This window comes from Meriones unguiculatus, chromosome 8 (assembly GCF_030254825.1).
Source record: "Meriones unguiculatus strain TT.TT164.6M chromosome 8, Bangor_MerUng_6.1, whole genome shotgun sequence".
Lineage (NCBI taxonomy): Eukaryota > Metazoa > Chordata > Mammalia > Rodentia > Muridae > Meriones > Meriones unguiculatus.
The window spans coordinates 70,893,984-70,900,483 of record NC_083356.1 but is presented as its reverse complement, the minus strand read 5'-3'; the positions used below and the strand labels follow the sequence as shown (position 1 = coordinate 70,900,483).

At 50.0% G+C, this 6,500-nt stretch overlaps 1 long non-coding RNA gene across 1 annotated transcript; it reads left to right on the top strand.

The window, feature by feature from the left end:
- Nucleotides 1-679: 679 nt before the first annotated feature.
- On the top strand, nt 680-6,230 carry LOC132656022 (uncharacterized). Its single transcript, XR_009593979.1, has 3 exons — nt 680-823; nt 4,594-4,741; nt 5,752-6,230. It is a non-coding gene; the product is annotated as an uncharacterized LOC132656022 (long non-coding RNA).
- The last annotated feature ends 270 nt before the right edge of the window (nt 6,231-6,500 follow it).

Sequence of the window (6,500 nt, the reverse complement as noted above, 5' to 3'; positions counted from 1 at the left end):
ACATGGGGATGGGAACAAAAATATTCTGCAGGAATGAGCAGGTCCATGTGTCCCTGGTTGGGTCAGGGGTCCACTGGACTTTGGAGGTACTGGCTTTTCTGCCCTACTGTGCAGACCCATACAGGCTGAGTGTACAAAGACTCTCCAAAGAAGGGATGAAGGGCTAATCCTGGAGGAGCATTAAGCATCCTCAAGGCTCAACTTTCTTGCTCCCTAGAATTGAATACTGGGATGATCCTTCTGCCTCTATTTACATCTGATTCTGCCATGTAACCAACCAGCATGCCACAGCCAACCATTAGCAATGGCCCAGCTCCCCACAGTCAATCATGGCTGAGGTCCTGCTTCATAGGTGAAAGGACCAGGGCTGTTTTGGGTATGAGACAGTTCACCCCTGAAGGATAGATGGGCACGTGGGGGGCCTGGGTTCTGTGTGCCCTTGGCCAGGCTCACCTAACTAATGGAGTAGTGGAGGGAAGTCTGAGGAGGTAAGGGACGCCTCTTGGGCAGACTTCATATCCCAAGACTTCTGCTGGCTAGGGGTTGCTGGTTGTTTAATTCTAGTTGTACAACTAGGCAGGGGGCTAAGGCTCTACACCCACACCTGGGGTCCTTATCACAGGCTCCTTGTTGGGCAGTTCCTCATGCCCTGCCTTCCTCACAATCCTCCATAGGTGCTGAGCCAGCCAGGTGTCACTGGTGAAACAGAGAGAAGGCCCAGTGTCTACCCTGCTCTCCTCACCCAGACAAATGGGCTGCCTCCTGGAAGGAACAACAGATCTGTCTCCTGCTGAGCGCCACACACAAACCCATTTTCATCCAGGTACTGAGATCTGTCTCCTCTATCTCCTAAATTTATAGATGGCTGCTATGCATGCCCTCCAGAGAAGATGCGTTAGAGACGATAAAGACGGCGCCAGCTCCAGACAAATGCTGCCTTGTGATTTAAAGCAAAAATGCAGGCTTGTAGGCAGATATGCCAGGAAGGTGGTGGAGCCTCAGGGAAAGATGCTTCGGCCTATTGGACCCTCAGGGCTCCCTAGTTCATTGCCTGGTTTCTTGGGTGCAGGATGTGGCCTCTTGTTACAGGAAGCTAAAGACTCAAGGGAAAACTTGTGAAGACAGGTGTGAAGCCCGGCTGGCTGGGGAGACGCTAGGCCCTTGGATTCTGTATTCAGCTTACAGGGACCTCTATCTCTCATCTTCCCTGGACGGTTGCCTAGCTGCCCAGGCCTACAGCCCTTCCCTGTGGCCTGGCATCTTAATGACCATGGCATTTCTGAACTATCCTCCCTGGAATGCAAGTATGTACCTCTGCCCACAGAAAATGCTATGCTTGCAATAGGATTTGGGATTTACCCTCTCTCCCTCCTGTTCAGTCCACCCAGAACTCACACCAAAGCCTCTGGAGGTGTCTTCCCTCTGCGAAGCTTCTGATATTGGGGTATCCCATATACCGCGTTGGCCATGCTACCCTGGCTCCCCAGGGGAGGTCCCCCACAGAGAACAGGTACAACAGCTCCCACTGGCAGGCCAAGTAGAGACAGTAGGGCAATGCCTCCTCTGCCCTGGAACACCTCACCTCTAGTATGTCTAATCCTTTCCCAGAGATGACTGCTCTTTAGTGCTTAACTGAGTCATAGAAATGTTGCCCTCAGTGCTGGGGAGGGGTCAGCTGAAGCCAGGAAAGTCAGTGTGTCAGCATCTGAGGATAAGGGTCTCCCATTTACCTTGGGACATACAGAAGTTCTCTACAGCATAGAGGGGCAAGCCTATATGCTATCTCCTCCAGAGGACTGAAGTGGCTCATCTTTCCTTACTTGGAACAAGCAGGCCACTGGCCTGCTTAAAATCCTCCCAGTCTTACAGTGGGCCTGGTCAGAGAGATCACATGTCACAAAGGTAGCAGCTCATCTGCTTTTCCCAAATCTACATCTCACCCTACATCTCAAATCTAAATCTACGAAAGTCTGTGTTCCAGTTGGTATGTGTTAGTGTGCATGTGTGTGCCGTGTGTGCAATGTGTGCACGTGTGTAGGCCAGAAAACGACATTCAGTGTCTTCCCCAATCACTGTTTTGGAGACAAGGTCCCTCAGTGAACCTGAATCTTACTAATTTGGCAGGACTGCCCAATCCATAAACTCCAGGGATGCCCCCATCTCCCTGTTCCCACCTAAGAACACGGGTTACAGGCATGCAGTTACTGAACAGAACTTTATGTTCCCTGGGAGGAAGGTCAGTCCAGAGATCAAGAGAGGGGCCCTGAAGTTGAAAGCCCCCTTAGAAACTGTCTGGGCTGGAGACGTGGCTCCATTGGTTGAGTGTTTGCCTAGCATGCAGGAAGCCCTGGGTTCCATCCCAGAGTGCTCTACATTCCATGACTCACACATGGAAAGTCCAAGGACGACCCAAGGGTGGGTGCTCCAGTGATTGAACTCAGGCTGTCAGGCTTGGCAGCAAGCACCTTGAACCCACTGAGCCAGCTCAGCAGCTGCTGTTGTGGAGTTTGTAAAAAGTATTTTTGCCTTACCACAGCCATCTTAAGTAACATGACGTAGACACTCTTTGGCTTACGAGCACACTTAGTAGGCAGGCATACCGCACGCTCTGGCTGGGCTTCTGTACGCTGTAGTCTTTGTGGATTCCCTGACCACAGGGCTGCCAGGAGCCACTGGTGCCCAGCATTGCAAGTAAAGGTTACTCTGCAAGGTGCTGACCACGGGAAGGGTCAAAATGCAGACTTGGAAGTGTATTTTCTGACTGCATGTGGTTTTTACACCATTCTAAAGCCGAATAGTTGTGCTGTTGAGCCCAAGAGAGGAGGTCAGTATAGCACTATGGGCAGTGTCAGGCTCTTCCTGCCCTGTGTCCCACTCCTCTCTTCCTGTCCCCACATTGGCACATTTCCATCTTCCATACGTTGTAAACCCCACAACGTGGCTATTGGGAAATTTGTTGAAAACAGACAGTTGCATTTTAAAGAGACCAAAGATGTAGACAAAAGTGTAAGCAGCTCCATTTTTACAGCTTTTGGTCTGAAACTTCTAGCCCAGACCTGACCTCCTCTTTGTACCTTTTTCCTTGTACCTACAGGATTTTTTGCAGCACACCTGCAATCATTCTTCCAATTACAAGTATCTGCAGGGCACTGCGAGCTCCATTTTTTATAGAAAATTCTTCCTTTGCCAGGCTCTCGGTTGCCAGCAGGGTCTTTCTCGAGCAGTGTTGGGAAGCTCTCCTTCCATGTTCTTTCAGCTTGCCTGCTTTCTAGCTTGAAGTCCAATGTCCTTAGTTTTGTTCCTCTGTGAGCTCCAGCTGCTTGCAGCTTTTACTATGGGCTGGTGGCAGTTTGCGCAAGCTGTGCTTTGGTGTCACTTTCTCTGTTAATCCATCTAAGACCTTGGTGAGATTTTAAATTTTGTGGGGTCATAGTTTCATCTGATATAGAGATTTTTCAGTCATTTCTTCGAATAGGTTTTTCTCCATTCCCTTTGTTCTGAGCCCTGAGGCCTGAGAAGGCAGATGTTGGTGAGTAGGTCAGAGAGCTTGATGCTTGCTCTCCTGAGCCTTTCTCTCTGTGCCGTGTTTTGAATGATGGGTCCTAGTATGTCTGAGTGTTCACTGATGCTGGGCAAGGGCTCTGTCACTGAGCTACACACCCAGCCTTTCTCTGCCTTGCATTTCTCCTGTTCTTGTTCTGTTTTGCAATGCATGGTTACATGGTGTTAACGGTCTTATCTCCTGCTTCTCAATCAAGTTCTGTGAGATCACTAGAAATTCGAGGTCTTCATTAAATGTTTTTTGCACTTATCTATTATGTTATGCGTGGGGGTGGCACGGGTGGCACAGTACATGTGTGGTGGTCAGGTGGCAACTTTCAGGGGTCAGTTCTCCCCTTCTACATCTGGGTCCTGGGGATCAAACTGAGAATGTCAGGCCTAACAGCAACCACCTTTATCCAAAGAGACCTCCTGCCAGCTTGACGTCTTTCTTGAAGCATTTTAAAGTGGGTGTAAAATGGCATCCTTCACTGTAGGACTGGGTGCCGCGCTTTGCTCCATGGTGTCTGAACCATGGAGACCTCTATTGCTCTCTGCTGTGGGAGCTGGGCACCGTATGAGCCCTGATTTCCAGGGGTTCTGCTCTTGTCCTCATGCTGTTTGTACCACATGCTGATGGGTGGCCATCCAAGGACTGGGGCATCTGTCAGCCTGACTAGCACTTCAGGAAGTGCTGACTACACTCACCGTCTATCCATACCACCGATCCACCCTCATTTATTCACTCATTGCCTCTGGGGATCTCCTCTGCTCCCCGGCACTAATCACAGCACTGACTGGGGTGCAGATGATGGTGTCTGCCCTGTCCTGTCACAGCCGGGATGTAAGCCATGGAACCCGGAAGTCATCTCATGCAGTCCTCATTCTAGATACACAGGGACACTGCAGCCCGGCAAGGGAAGGGATGGTCCCAAGGTCCCATCATGAGTTGGTGCCTGACATGGACCTGGGTGCAGACCAGTACCTTCCCTCTTGGGAGCTACTTACCTCCCCAGGTAGACTCTGACCTGGCCCATCTTCCTGGCTCTGCAGAATCCCTGAGGTCAGGCTGTTTGTGAAGAGCAGAGAGCTGTCCTCCACCAGTTCTGAAGACTGGAAGACCGAGCACAAACAAGCAGCAGGTCTTATGTGTGCAAGGTTGCTGCTCTCGGCTTCCAGGATGAGCCTCAGGCTGCTCAGGGTGAGTGTTATATCCTCACAGAGCAGAATTTGGAAGCATGGAAAGGGACAAACCCAGCAAGTCCTTCACAGTGCTCACCCTGTCACAAGGACAGAGACCTTGGGACACTTCCTAGACATATTTCCAAGTCAAGGGCAACATGGCCTCAGGGCATGGGGAACTGGCACAGACTGCCTGAATATCCTGCTGCCCAGGGTCCTTATCTCTGTGGGACCTGGAGCCACTTGTGGGCAGGGGCCTCAGGCCTGTCCCTTCATCAGAGTTGGTACTCACGTTTCACGGGATCCATGGGGTATCTGCTGAGCTCTGGAGGAGAACAGTTCTTGCGGTAGGAGCAAGCTCCCACAGAAATCTCACTGTCCCAGATATTGACCACATTGAATGTTCCCCAGCATAGCTTCCCCACCCAAAGCGGCCAGTGGCCTAGGATGCTGCTTCCAGGCCTCCTCATAAAGTCCACCTCATGGCTCTTATAGGAGTCAGGTGTTGATCTCTGTTCAGACAAAAGTCAGGCTTGCGGACCAAGAACTACCTCAACGGTTGGTGTCCCATGCTGAATGAACAGGGACTCAAATGTCTAGGATCCTGAGAGTCTCCCCCTCCCAGCAACCAGTACATATAGTTGTAACCTCCATGTACCTATAGCTTGCCACAGCTGGACAGGGTCAAGAAGGACCCACGGCTACAGTGATGTTCGTTTCCTCAGGCTCCTCTCCTGCCCTCTCCCCTCAGAATTCCTCTGCCAGGTATAACCCATATTTGCTACTTTGTGGGTTCTTCTCCTTTCCACCCTTTCCCACCCTTCTCTTTTTCCATTTCAATCCCCTGACACTAGATATGAAAGAAAAAAGGGTAGAGAGGAAAGGATTCCTGAAAGAGATCCCAGAATAAAGTCAGGGGCCGGAACGGGGCAACATTAGCATTAGATTACTTCCTGTTGACTAAGAGTGTGGAGCTCCTTGGGCGAATTTGATTTTCATCATCTAATTTCTTCTTGTTTTTTCTTGCAGATGACTACTTTAAAAACTGTGATCAACAACAGTAAACAGCAGCCAACCAACGACCTCCACTGCCTCTCGGGGCCCTAGCATTTATACGCTCTCTGAAAAGTCCCCAGAATTCCAGACATCACACAAGTGCAGGAACTATCTGCAGCTGACAAAATTGTGCCTCCCCCAGAGGCAAATCATAGTCAGTTGTTGTGAAGCATCCCCAGGTCCCCACACCTAGGATTAAAATGAAAACATATTCTTATAATAGTTCTGTGTTTTGTTTAAAGAAATCAAAATTTCAAAATTCTCATTACAGCCCTGCTCTGTTCCCCTGGAGCACAGAGGACCAGGGTAGCACACATTGAATTTGGTTCTCGGCCACAAGACAGAATGGCCAGACTGTTTATATACCCACTGGACAGCAGTGCCCCAAGGTGCTCGCCTCTGGACCCCAGCAACCCCCTCTTCATCTCTTGGCAGCCTCTAAGCTGCATTCTAGACCCTCTAGCAAGCTAAGGCCTGCATAAACCTCTTTCCTAATAATTAAATTCTCTTCTGTAAAAAGACTCAAAGTTGATTTCTTTTTGCTTCTGCTGCTTATTTTTTTAGTGCTCCCATTTTTCCAAGGACTACTTGTTGAAAATGAACTGAAGTTAGACCAATGAGAGCACAGGCTCTGACTGAGAGTGCCCGGTGGGATGCTGCCCTGTAGGCCCTGTGGACCCTTGAATCCTGGAGTCTCCATGCCCCGCATTTATGTGATGGGG